Raw genomic sequence first — 14,720 nt, 5'->3', positions numbered from 1 at the left:
TCCAGCTATATCAATGGGTTGTTTTCTTCCCCTCATGCTTTTAACTGTGGAATACCGCAGGGCAGCTGTCTTGGGACACTTCTTTACTTAATATATACCAACAACCTTTCTTATTGTCACGAATATTACCGAAGGTGACTCCCCTTCCCGTTCGGGTGGCACTCGGCGGTCGTCGTCGCCGGTCTACTAGCTGCTACCGATCCCTTTTTCCTTTTCGTTTATGTCTGTCTAATTGTTTTCACCTGTTTCTTGTTGGGGTTTTGGGAGGGGTACTATTTAGGTTAGTTTCGCCCGCTAGTGTTTGTGCGGGCTTATTTTGTGTGTTCATGTTTTACGTCGTGAGTGGATTATTTGATTGTGGGATTTTCGCTGTCCAGCTTTATTTAAACAGTGGTCTGTGGGTTGTTTTGCGCCTGTGTTTTGGCGTCACCCTTTTTGTACCTGTTCCTGTTTTATGCTGTGGACATTAAAGCGTTTTGTCCCCGTAATACTTTTGCTCTCTCAGCGCCTGACTCTACACCTATCATTCACCTGACGTTACAGAAGCCCGCACCGACTGATGGAGTCAGCAGGAGCAGCGACCACCCCTCTCCCCACGATGGAGGAGAGAGTCCTGCATCATACGTCCATCCTACATCGCATTGGTTCGGCAATGGATCAGATGATGGAGAGGATGGATCGTTGGGAGAGGAGTGGTCTCCCTACTACCCCACCTACCCTCCCACCAGCAACATTACCATCTCCTCCAGCGGGAGCCGGTGCCAGCGTCCTGCGCATCACGCCTCCGAGGGAGTACGATGGAGCAGCGGCCGGTTGCCAGGGATTTCTACTCCAACTTGATCTCTACCTGGCCACCATTCGGCCTGCTCCCTCGGACGAGGAGAGCGTGAGTGTCCTCGTTTCCTGCCTGTCGGGTAGGGCCCTGGAGTGGGCCAACGCCGTATGGAATGGACCCGACTCAGCGAGGGGTCACTACCTGGAGTTCACCCGCCGTTTCCGGGCTGTGTTTGATCATCCCCCGGATGGCAGAGCGGCGGGTGAGAGGTTGTTCCATCTCCGGCAGGGGACGAGGAGCGCGCAGGATTTTGCGCTGGATTTCCGTACTTTGGCTGCTGGAGCAGGGTGGAACGACAGGGCCCTGATAGACCACTACAGGTGTAGCCTAAGGGAGGACGTCCGCAGAGAGCTGGCTTGTCGGGACGCTACGCTCAGCTTGGATGAGCTGATCGACATGTCAATCCGGCTAGACCATCTGCTGGCTGCTCGCGGACGTTCTGAGAGGGTCCTGTCAGTTCCACCTCCTGCCCCCCCCGCTCCCATTCCTATGGAGCTAGGAGGGGCTGCGTCTAGGGAGACCGGAGGAGGAGGCTCCTCCTGCACCCATTGTGGCCGGAGAGGGCACACTTCCGGTCGGTGCTGGAGGAGTCCATCTGGGATTCGAGAGGGCAGGCAGAACACTCCTCGGTCACCTCAGGTGAGTCAGCACCACACTCTCCCAGAGCTTCCTGTTGGTCACATGTTTTTGTTAATCTATTTTCTAAGGTTTTTCCCATCTCTCCAGCATAAGGCGCTAGTCGATTCAGGCGCAGCGGGGAATTTTATTGATCGCGGACTCGCTAAGAGGTTGAGGATTCCGCTCGTTAAGGTAAACCCCCCTTTCCCCGTGCACTCCTTAGATAGTCGACCATCAGGGCTGGTCAGGGAGGCCACGATACCTCTGGATATGATGACGCAGGGAAATCATAAGGAGCGGATTAGTCTGTTCCTTATTGATTCACCTGCTTTCCCGGTGGTGTTAGGGATTCCCTGGCTGGCTATTCACAATCCTACGATTTCGTGGAGACAGGGAGCTCTCCAGGGGTGGTCTGATGAGTGTTCAGGCAGGTGTTTAGGAGTTTCCATCGGTGCGACAACGGTGGAGAGTCCAGACCAGGTTTCCACCGTGCGCATTCCTGCTGAGTATGCCGATTTGGCTATCGCCTTCAGTAAAAGGAAGGCGACCCAATTACCACCCCATCGACAGGGGGATTGCGTGATAAACCTCCAGGTAAACGCTGCACTTCCCAGGAGTCACGTGTATCCGTTGTCCCAGGAGGAGACGTTGGCTATGGAGACATACATCACGGAGGCTCTGGGACAGGGGTACATTCGGCCCTCCATGTCACCCGCCTCCTCGAGTTTCTTTTTTGTGAAGAAAAAGGAGGGTGGTTTACGTCCGTGTATTGATTATCGAGGTCTAAATTCCATCACTGTGGGTTTTAGTTACCCACTACCTCTCATCGCTACGGCGGTGGAATCATTTCACGGGGCGCGATTCTTCACAAAATTGGACCTCAGGAGCGCATATAATCTGGTGCGTATTCGGGAGGGAGATGAGTGGAAAACCGCATTTAGTACCACATCTGGCCATTATGAGTACCTCGTCATGCCGTATGGGTTGAAGAATGCTCCAGCCATCTTTCAATCCTTCGTTGATGAGATTCTCAGAGACCTGCACGGACAGGGTGTAGTGGTGTATATTGACGACATCTTGATCTACTCCGCTACACGCGCCGAGCATGTGTCTCTGGTGCGCAAGGTTCTTGGGCGACTGCTGGAGCATGACCTGTACGTGAAGGCAGAGAAATGTGAGTTTTCCAAACGAGCCGTTTCCTTCCTGGGTTATCGCATTTCCACCTCGGGGATGGTAATGGAGGATGACCGCGTAAAAGCCGTGCGTAATTGGCCGACTCCGACCACGGTAAAGGAGGTGCAGCGGTTCTTAGGGTTTGCCAATTACTACCGGAGGTTTATCCGGGGTTTTGGTCAGGTGGCGGCCCCTATTACCTCACTGCTGAAGGGGGGCCCGGTGCGCTTGCAGTGGTCCGCAGAGGCGGAGAGAGCTTTCTGTCGTTTGAAGGCGCTGTTCACCGACGCGCCAGTGTTGGCGCATCCTGACCCCTCTTTGGCGTTCATAGTTGAGGTGGACGCATCCGAGGCTGGGGTCGGGGCTGTGCTCTCCCAGCGCTCGGGTACGCCACCGAAGCTCCGCCCCTGTGCTTTTTTTTAGAAGAAGCTCGGGCCAGCGGAGCGGAATTATGATGTGGGGGATAGGGAGTTGTTGGCCATGGTCAAGGCTCTGAAGGTGTGGAGACACTGGCTTGAGGGGGCTAAGCACCCTTTTCTCATCTGGACCGACCACCAGAATCTGGAGTATATCCGATCAGCTAGGAGACTGAATCCTCGTCAGGCAAGGTGGGCCATGTACTTTACCCGATTTCGTTTTACGATTTCGTATCGACCAGGTTCCCTCAATACTAAGGCTGACGCGCTGTCCCGACTATACGACACTGATGACCGGTCCATCGATCCTACTCCCATCATTCCGGCGGCTAAGCTGGTAGCACCGGTAGTATGGGAGGTGGACGCGGACATCGAGCGGGCACTAAGGGCGGAACCTGCGCCTCCACAGTGCCCGGAGGGTCGTAGGTATGTGCCGCTCGCTGTTCGTGATCAATTGATTCGATGGGCTCATAGTCTACCCTCGTCAGGTCACCCGGGTATTTCAAGGACGGTGCGAAGTCTTAGAGGGAAGTACTGGTGGCCTACCTTGGTGAGAGACGTGCGATTCTATGTCTCCTCCTGTTCGGTGTGCGCCCAGAGTAAGGCTCCTAGACATTTGCCACGAGGGAAATTACAACCCCTCCCCGTTCCACAACGGCCGTGGTCCCATCTATCGGTGGATTTTCTTACTGATCTTCCCTTGTCTCAGGGGAACACCACTATCCTGGTCGTTGTGGATCGGTTCTCTAAGTCCTGCCGTCTTATCCCGTTGCCCGGTCTCCCTACGGCCCTGCAGACTGCGGAGGCACTATTTACCCATGTCTTCCGGCACTACGGGGTGCCCGAGGATATCGTTTCTGATCGGGGTCCCCAGTTCACATCCAGAGTATGGAAGGCGTTTATGGAACATCTGGGGGTCTCGGTCAGCCTGACCTCGGGGTATCACCCGGAGAGTAATGGGCAGGTGGAGAGAGTGAACCAGGAGGTGGGTAGGTTTCTGCGGTCGTATTGCCAGGACCGGCCAGGGGAGTGGTCAAGATACATCCCCTGGGCAGAGATTGCCCAGAACTCACTAAGCCACTCCTCTACCAACATGTCACCATTTGAGTGTGTGTTGGGGTACCAGCCGGTTCTGGCACCATGGCATCAGAGCCAGACCGAAGCTCCTGCGGTGGAGGAGTGGGTGCAGCGCTCTAAGGAGACCTGGAGAGCCGTCCAGGAGTCTTTGCGTCAGGCGAGTGGACGGCAGAAGAGGAGCGCTGACCGTCACCGCAGTGAGGCCCCCGTGTTTGCACCGGGGGACAGGGTCTGGCTCTCGACCCGAAACCTGCCCCTCCGCCTGCCCTGCCGGAAGCTGGGTCCGCAGTGTGTAGGGCCATTTAAAGTCCTGAGGAGAATAAACGAGGTGTGTTATCGATTGTTACTTCCTTCGTATTATCGTATTAACCCCTCGTTTCATGTGTCTCTCCTCAGGCCGGTGGTAGCTGGTCCCATGCAGGAAGGTGAGGTTCCGGAGGTCCCTCCGCCCCCTCTGGATATAGAGGGGTCCCCGGCGTACACGATAAGGTCCATACTGGACTCCAGACGTCGGGTGAGGGGCCTGCAGTACCTCGTGGACTGGGAGGGGTACGGGCCGGAGGAGAGGTACTGGGTCCCGGTGGGGGATATATTGGATCCAAATCTACTAAGGGAATTCCATCGCCTCCATCCGGATCGCCCTGCGCCTCGCCCCCGGGGTCGTCCCCGAGGCCGGCGTCGGCGCGCTGCGGGGGCCGCGCGTCAGGAGGGGGGTACTGTCACGAATATTACCGAAGGTGACTCCCCTTCCCGTTCGGGTGGCACTCGGCGGTCGTCGTCGCCGGTCTACTAGCTGCTACCGATCCCTTTTTCCTTTTCGTTTATGTCTGTCTAATTGTTTTCACCTGTTTCTTGTTGGGGTTTTGGGAGGGGTACTATTTAGGTTAGTTTCGCCCGCTAGTGTTTGTGCGGGCTTATTTTGTGTGTTCATGTTTTACGTCGTGAGTGGATTATTTGATTGTGGGATTTTCGCTGTCCAGCTTTATTTAAACAGTGGTCTGTGGGTTGTTTTGCGCCTGTGTTTTGGCGTCACCCTTTTTGTACCTGTTCCTGTTTTATGCTGTGGACATTAAAGCGTTTTGTCCCCGTAATACTTTTGCTCTCTCTGCGCCTGACTCTACACCCATCATTCACCTGACGTTACACTTATGCCTTATCTGAAACTCAACCTACTATATTTCCAGATAATGCTACAATTTATACAGCAAGACAATTGGTTCAACAGGTACAGCAAGCTCTACAAGTAGATCTGGGAAATATCAGGGAGTGGGTTTGTCTGAACAAACTTGTTTTGAACACCAAGAAATCCAAGGTATGCATGATCAGAAAGATAGCTAAATATTTACCAGGAAAGATTCTTAAGCAAACAACCAAGCACTAATTGGGAGCCAGGTAATCTACTGTTCTGTTGTCTGGGGAAATGCATCAGCAAGTGAAATTAGGAGGCTGCAGATTGAAAAGAACAAAGCAGCAAGAATTGTTTTAAGGTGGAGATATGGTTATTCTGTTGGAGTCATGCTCAATGCTCTTGGTTGGTCATCAATCAACAAGATAATTGAAAAAAAACATGCTTATTTTATTTCACAATGTACACCATTTAAAACAGCCAAACTATTCACAACAGTATTCAGTTGGTAAGAGACAGACATTCAGTAAATACTAGGAATATAGTGTCCATCATCTGTGTTATCCAGACAGAAAAGAGAAATAGGCAAAATAACATTTCGATTTAGAGCAATAAAGAAATGGAATAATTTATCTGAGAAAACCAGAAACATTTCAATATATACATTCATACAATACTTTAGAACCATTTTAAATATAATAAATTGGAAGGTTGTGCGGAACTATGGTAGATGAAGGAATCACTCTATATTCAGACTGTTAGAGTATTTATCTGGTCAATATGTCAGTGTATTATGTCTGTTTGTAACAGTATTTATGTGAAAATGTGATCTTATTATAAATTGTGCTTTAATGTTTAAGGACTCTTGGAAGATTAGTCCAAATGAGAACTAAAAGAGGTCCTAATAAAATCGAAATCAAATCTCTCTCTCTCTCCCAACAAAAAGAGCAGAGACTATAGCAGAAATAAAAGCAACCTTGTAGTCTAGAATGACAAATATTCATACTGTTAGTTAGGGTTGGGCGGTATCAGATTTTCATACCATTTCTGTACCATACCAGGGAATACAGCATTACCGGAAAAAACAAGGGGCACTATTTCAAAAAAACCAAAAACAAAACTATGCCCCTGATTGTAACCAAGAAGCTTTATCTTGACATTTAGCTAGAAGGTTAGCAAACCAAATGTATAGCTGGAGCCCTGAGCTGGATATCATTTATTTGACACATCTTATATTTCTTATATTTATACTTATAGTTCTAAGCAGAGGCATAGCATCCCGCCCTACTGTTAGTAGGGTTATAAAAGTTTTTTTTAAAGCTCAGTTTATACCTCACTGACGGCCTTCTCCAACCTATTTCTGGGAAAGAGTTTATCTGTTATCAGAGGGCCTATCTCATCCTTCCGAATCTCCCTATTCTCCAAAGTATTATGACTAATATGTCTTTAGTCTACCTAGCTCAAATAAGAAGTCTTTCACAGAGCATTCTGAATTCTGTTTGAAAACGAGATCAGAGCCTTCATAACTATTCAGTTATTCATGTCAACAGAGAAGAGCCTAGATGCATACCATAGCATGGCTGAAACCCACTGCAGATTACACCTACTCCTATCAGATTCCTATGGTGTCTACTGCTCAATTAGACATAGGGGTAAAGTCTGAGAAAGTGCCTGTACAGCTTCATCATGTGTAGCAGTGCCTGGCTAATGATAGATAGCAGATTGTGAAGAGGGGTAGTCTAGTCTTCTGGGACTGAAGTGATGTAGCTCGGTTTTAAAACTTCCGACATGGTGTTGTCTTCCCTTCAAGATCTGTTTGAGAATACAACTCTAACTAGTCGCCCATAGACATAGTTGCTAATAGACATTAGGGGAATGCATAAGTTCAATATTTTGTTTGGACCCTCCCTTGAGCCCCAGTAAAATTAGCATTGGAAAATCTGTCCTCTCCTCAGTCACTTTTCTCAGAATGGAGGGAAGGAAGGCATAATAAAAGAGTGTGAGAGACGTGAAGCGCTAAAAGAGTAGAGACCACTCCCATCATTGTTTGCCTTAACAGGTGTTTATTCTCTGAGGAGGCTGTGAAAACAAGCAGCGGAACAGAAAACAGCAATGACTGCTAGACTCAGTTAGAGAATGATGGCAGATGGTCTAGGGGTCTCCGAGGGGAGACAGGAGGACGTGGTCTATGAAGCATCCCAGTCTCTCCACATAGTTTAATATATCTCAATATCCACAGCATACTTCTTGAATACTTTTTGTGTTGTCTTGTATAGTATAATCATAACTAGGCTTTTCCTGGTGTGATGGCAAACCCACATCTACTTTATATTCCAGCAGGCCTAATATTAGTATTTTGCCTGCAGTAAAATGTTGTGAATGACAGCTGTTTTGAAATGTAACTGTCACTGATAGTGTTCTGGTTCTTTTGATGAAGTTGCGCATGGCACTAGCATGACTTCATAAGCCCACAAAATAAATCAACTAGATTATATATTATATTTCTGGACTTGGCTTGAATATCAGAATGGCAGTTTGAACAAAACCATTTGACACTTGTCTGACCCCTGGTGGCTATGCTTTGCATTGGGGACCACAGTATTTCTCTTTGCAAAACATATTATATATTTGCCTTGTATTATAGTAAAATGACATTATAGTAAAATGACAGAAATTAGAATATATATTAATTGTATCTTTGTATTCAGTTTGTTAAAGCCTTTTACTCCTGTCTGTCTGTCTGTCTGTCTGTCTGTCTGTCTGTCTGTCTGTCTGTCTGTCTGTCTGTCTGTCTGTCTGTCTGTCTGTCTGTCTGTCGAGGGCTGGTTCTCCGTCACCCCAGAGAAGATAGCCGACCACAGTTTCCACTCATAGACACCTTCTGTGGAGTAGGAGGCAATGCCATCCAGTTTGTCCTCACTGTGAAGAGAGTTTTTCCTGATTCTGTGATGTGACCAGGAAAACCTCTGGGCACTTGTTATATCCTATAGGTTAACAATTATTGTCCTGAGTGGTACTCCCTGTGTGTCTGACTCTCTGTCCTCCCTGTCCCTTCCCCCTTGTAGTGCTAGCCATTGACATCGACCCAGTGCGTCTGGCCCTGCACAACGCCCAGGTCTATGAGGTGGCCGAGCGCATCGACTTTGTGCAGGGAGACTTCCTAAAGCTGGCACCACGTCTTAGGGGGGGATGTGGTGTTCAGACTACCTCAGCGCAGACATCTTCGATATCAAGAGTATGATAACTTCAGATGGATATCCTTTATTCCTCTCGTTATAGCTGCTCTCAGGCTTTTATAGTCAGGCAACGGGCCAGACTCCAGCACTCAGGGCAGGGCAGGATAGAGGCAGAGGGGTAGAGGTAGAGGCAGAGCGGTAGAGACCGAGGCAGGGCTTTTGAGAACAGGGCAGAGTGGTTGAGGCCAGGGCAGAGCGGTAGAGACCGGGGCAGATGAAGAGCAAGACATGCCTCTATTCTGGGTCAGCTGCAGCTTAACTAGGTCTTTTTTTGCAGCACTTGACAATATGACTGGACAATAATCAAGATAAGATAAAACAGGAGCCTGCAGGACTTGCTTTGTGGAGTGTGGTTTCAAAAAAGCAGAGCATCTCTTAATTACGGACAGACTACTCCCCCACCTTTGAATCTATATGTTTTGACCATGACAGTTTACAATCTAAGGTTACACCAAGTTATTTAGTCTCTTCAACTTGTTTAACAGCCACACCATTCATTACCAGATTCAGCTGAGGTATAAAACTTATGGAAATATTTGTACCAAATACAATGCTCTTAGTTTTAGAGATGTTCAGGACCAGTTTATTACTGGCCACCCATTCCAAAACCATATGCAACTCTTTGTTAATGGTTTCAGTGACTTCATTAGCTGTGGTTGCTGATGCGTATATGGTTGAATCATCAGCATACATGGACACACATGCTTTGTTTAATGCCAGTGGCAGGTCATTGGTAAAAATAGAAAAGAGTGGAGGGCCTAGAGAGCTGCCCTGCGGTACACCACACTTTGCATGTTTGACATTTGAAGAAGCTTACATTAAAGAAAGCTCTGAATCCATGATATGGCTGAGGTTGAGAAAACTAGCTAACACATGAGTTTTCTCAACAACAGGTTATGGTAAATAATATCGAAGGCTGCTCTGAAATCTAACAGTACAGCTAGCGCCCACAATCTTCTTATTATCAATTTGTTTCAGCCAATCATCAGTAATTTGTGTCAGTGCAGCACATGTTGAGTGCCCTACTCTATAAGCATGCTGAAAGTCTGTTATTAATTTGTTTACTGAGAAATAGCATTGTATTTGGTCAAACACAATTTTTTCTAACAGTTTGCCAAGAGGTGGCACCAAGCTGATAGGTCTGCTGTTAGAACCAGTGAAGGGGGCTTTACCACTCTTGGGTAGTGGAATGACTTTGGCTTCCCTCCAGGCCTGAGGACAAATACTTTCCTCTAGACTCAGATTAAAGATATGACAGATAGGAGTGGGTATAGAGTCAGCTACCATCCCCAGTAGCTTTCCATCTAAGTTGTCAATTCCAGGAGGTTTGTCATTATTCATAATTTTTCCACCTCTCCCACACTAACTTTGCAAAATTCAAACTTACAATGCTTTTCTTTTGTTTGTTTATATGTGTTTTTTTTATGCATGAGTACGATGGCTCACTGTTTGTTGGCATTTCCTGCTTAAGTTTGCCCACTTTGCCAATGAAGTAATCGTTAAAATAATTGGCAACATCAAATGATTTTGTGATGAGTAAATCATCTGATTCGATGAAAGATAGAGTTCAATTTGTCTTTGTGCCGATAATTTAATTTAAAGTATGCCACAGTTTTTTTCCATCAATCTTTATATCATTGATCTTGGCTTCATAATACAGTTTCTTCTTCTTTTTGTTGAGTTTAGTCACATAATTTCTCAATTTGCAGTAAGTCAGCCAGTCAGATGTGCAGACAGACTTATTAGCCAGTCCTTTTGCCCAATCTCTTTCAACCATACAATTTTTCAATTCCTCGTCAATCCTTAACAGTTCTAACAGTCAGTTTCAAAACAGGTGCATGTTTATCAATAATTGGAAGAAGTTATTCCATAACTTTATTCAGTGCAGCGTCTGGATGCTCCTTATTAATCACATCAGACCAACAAATATCATCTACATAAGAGTCACAGCTAATTAATTTGTACGATCTCTTATACACTATTTTAGGCTTAGCTTTTGGAACTTTGGCTTTCCTGGATATACTGTAGCCACTATATTGTGATCACTGCATCCAATGGGTATGGATACAGCTTTAGAACAAAGTTCTACAGTATTAGTAAAAATGTGATCAATACATGTGGATGGTCTTGTTCATGTAGTGTTTGTAAACACCCTGGTAGGTTGTTTAATAACCTGAACCAGGTTACAGGCACTGGTTACAGATTAAAACCAGTCAATATTCAGGTCCCCAAGAAAGTAGACCTCTCTGTTTACATCGCATACCCTATCAAGCATTTCACACACATTATTTAGATACTGAATGTGAGCACTGGCCTATAGCAACACCCCAAAATAAAAAGCTTTAGATGTGCCAGGTGAACCTGCAACCACAACACTTCAATAACACTTGACATAAGATCTTCTCTAAGCATTACAGGGATATGGCTCTGAATATATACAGAAACACCTCCCCCATAAGCATTCCTGTATTTTCTATAGATGTTATATCCTTGTATTGCTGCTGCTTTGTCATCAAATTAATTATCTGATTGAGTCTCAGAAGTGGCTAATATACCCTATATATACAAAGGTATGTGGACAGCCCTTCAGATTAGTGGATTCAGCTATTTCAGCCACACCTGTTGCAGACAGGTGTATAAAATCGAGCACACGGCCATGCAATTTCCATAGACAAACATTGACAGTAGAATGGCCCGTACTGAAGAGCTCAGTGACTTTCAACCGGGCACTGTCATAGGATGCCACCTTTCCAACAAGTCAGTTTGTCAAATTTTTGCCCTTGCTTGAGCTGCCCCGTCAACGGTAAGTGCTGTTATTGTGAAGTGGAAATGTCTAGGAGCAACAACTCCTCAGCCGCAAAGTGGTAGGCCACACAAGCTCACAGAACGGGTCCGCCGAGTGCACAAGCGCATAGTGCGTAAAAATTGTCTGACCTCGGTTGCAACACTCACTACCAAATTCCAAACTGCCTCTGGAAGCAACGTCAGCACAAGAACTGTTCATCGGGAGCTTCATGAAATAGGTTTCCATGGCAGAGCAGCCAGTTTGTCTTGTATGTCCAAGTCAACCACCGTGTTTTTCCCGTGCTCCTGCCTTCTCTATTCTCTTTTTGCCTGTCCTCCCGGTTTTGACCCGTGCATGTTTCTGGACTCTGGACCCGCCTGCCTGACCATTCTGCCTGCCTTGACCTCGAGCCTGCCTGCCACTCTGAACCTCCTGGACTCTGAACTGGTTTTGACCTTTTGCCTGTCCACGACCATTCTCTTGCTGACCCCTTTTTGGATCAATAAACATCTAAGAGTCCAACCATCTGCCTCCTGTGTCTGCATCTGGGTCTCGCCTTGTGCCCTGATAGACAAGTAGAGGAGTATTGGTTGTTTGCATCTTATTTTGATTTACAGTCTTTGTGCATGCTAGTCATGCTTGGCTAATTGTCTACCATTGAGTCAAGATGTACAGTGCATTCGAAAGTATTCAGAAATGCAAACATTTCGAAAAACATGTTTTTGCTTTGTCATTATGTGGTGTTGGGTGTAGATTGATGAGGATGTTTGGAGTTTAATCCATCCAAAATAAGGCTGTAATGTAACAAAATGTGGAAAAATTTAAGGGGTCTGAATACTTTCCGAATGCACTGTATTTGTTGATATTTCAGTGTAAATTACATAACAGTAATAGTCTGAAGGCCTATAGAGGTGTGAGGTTTCTGCAGGGCCTCTTATCTGGAGGAGGATAAAGGCTACGTCCCAATTCTCCACCCTTCTCCTAAAGTGTGCACTTGCACACTTCCCATTTAACAATGGTGGGAACTCCCTCCAGACAATGCTTACACCAATCCATTGCTTATAAATCCATGACGGGGAGTGTGCAAGTGCATAGTTTGGCTGAAGTGGGGAGAATTGGGACTTAGCTGTAGTCAGAGCTGATGATGCCAGGCGTCAGCCTGCCCTGCTGAGCCTGTACTGAACGTGTTCTTGGGAATACCCATACTTCTCCTTTATTTAGATGACTTCCCATTTCTGTGCTCTGTGCTATCCAGTGGCCTGGGGCTGTATGTGTTCACACTGTCAGATCACAGGCTCCCAGAGCAGGAACAGGCCTCATACTGTAGACCTCAATGATATTGTATTCTGCCACCATCATGTATTTTATCAACAGTGTAACAAAGCAGGCCATCACCTATTTGGTAACACATTGACCTGGTTACTTAGCAGTGGCAGATCTAGCTATAGCCTTTTATTGCATATCTACTACTATAAAAATGTAAGTCCGTGTTTGCTGTTATTAGAAGATAAGAAGTATACTGAGCATAGAAATAGTATGTGAACCCTTTGGAATTACCTGGATTTCTGCATAAATTGGTCATAACATTTGATCTGATCTTCATCTAAGTCACAACAATAGGCAAACTCAGTGTGCTTAAACTAATAACACACAAATTATTGTATTTTTCTTGTCTATATGGAATTTAAACATTCACAGTGTGGGTTGGAAAAAGTAGGTGAACCCCTAGGCTAATGACTAGTCAGGAGTCAGCTAACCTGGAGTCCAATCAATGAGACGAGATTGGAGATGTTGGTTAGAGCTGTCCTGCCCTATAAAAAACATTCACAAAATTTGAATTTGCTGTTCACAAGAAGCATTGCCTGATGTGAACCATGCCTCAAACAAAATAGATCTCAGAAGACATGCATAAAGCTGGGAAGGGATACAAAAGTATCTCTAAAATCCTTGATGTTCATCAGTCCACGGTAAGACAAATTGTCTTTAAATGGAGAAAGTTCAGCACTGTTGCTACTCTCCCTAGGAGTCACCGTCCTGCAAAGATGACTGCAGAGCACAGCGCAGAATGCTCAATGAGGTGTCAGCTAGACTTACAGAAATCTCTGGAACATGCTAACGTCTCTGTTGACGAGTCTACGATACGTAAAACACTAAACAAGGTTAGTGTTCATGGGAGGACACCAAGGAAGAAGCCACTGCTGTCCCAAAAAAATATTGCTGCACGTCTGAAGTTCGCAAAAGAGCACCTGGACGTTCCATAACGCTACTGGCTAAATATTCTGTGGACAGATTAAACTAAAATTGGAAGGAAAACAACACTTTGGAGAAAAAAAGGCACAGCACACCAACATCAAAACCTCATCCCAACTGTAAAATATGGTGGAGGGAGCATCATGGTTTGGGGCTGTTTTGCTGCCTCAGACAGCTTGCTATCATCGACAGAAAAATTAATTCCCAAGTTTATCAAGACATTTTGCAGGAGAATGTTAGGCTATCTGTCTGTGAATTGAAGCTCAACAGAAGTTGGGTGATACAACAGGACAACGACCCAAAACACAGACGTAAATCAACAACAAAATGGCTTCAACAGAAGAAAATACACCTGACCTCAACCCAGTTGAGATGCTGTGGCATGACCTCGAGAGCAGTTCACAGCAGACATCCCAAGAATATTCTTGAACTGAAACAGTTTTGTAAAGAGGAATGGTCCAAAATTCCTCCTGACCGTTGTACAGGTCTGATCCGCAACTACAGAAAGTGTTTGGTTGAGGTTATTGCTGCCAAAGGATGGTCAACCAGTTATTAAACGCTAGTAAAACTAAATGCATGCTTTTCAAACGATCGCTGCCCGTACCCGCCCGCCCGTCTAGCATCACTACTCTGGATGGTTCTGACTTAGAATATGTGGACAACTACAAATACCCAGGTGTCTGGCTAGACGTAAACTCTCCTTCCAGACTTATATTAAACATCTCCAATCCAAAATTAAATCTAGAATCGGCTTCTTATTTCGCAACAAAGCCTCCTTCACTCACGCCGCCAAACATACCCTTGTAAAACTGACTATCCTACCGATCCTCAACTTCGGCGATGTCATTTACAAAATAGCCTCCAACACTACTCAGCAAACTGGATGCAGTCTATCACTGTGCCATCCATTTTGTCACCAAAGCCCTATATACCACCCACCACTGTATGCTCTCGTCGGCTGGCCCTCGCTACATATTGGTCGCCAGACCCACTGGCTCCAGGTCATCTATAACTCTTTGCTAGGTAATGCTCCGTCTTATCTCAGCTCACTGGTCACGATAACAACACCCACCCATAGCACGCGCTCCAGCAGGTATATCTCACTGGTCATCCCCAAAGCCAACACTTCCTTTGGCCGCCTTTCCTTCTGCTCTGCTGCCACTGACTGGAACGAATTGAAAAAATTGCTGAAGTTGGAAACTTA

This window comes from Salvelinus namaycush, chromosome 11, assembly GCF_016432855.1.
Source record: "Salvelinus namaycush isolate Seneca chromosome 11, SaNama_1.0, whole genome shotgun sequence".
Taxonomy (NCBI): Eukaryota; Metazoa; Chordata; class Actinopteri; order Salmoniformes; family Salmonidae; genus Salvelinus; species Salvelinus namaycush.
This window is presented reverse-complemented; position numbering follows the sequence as displayed.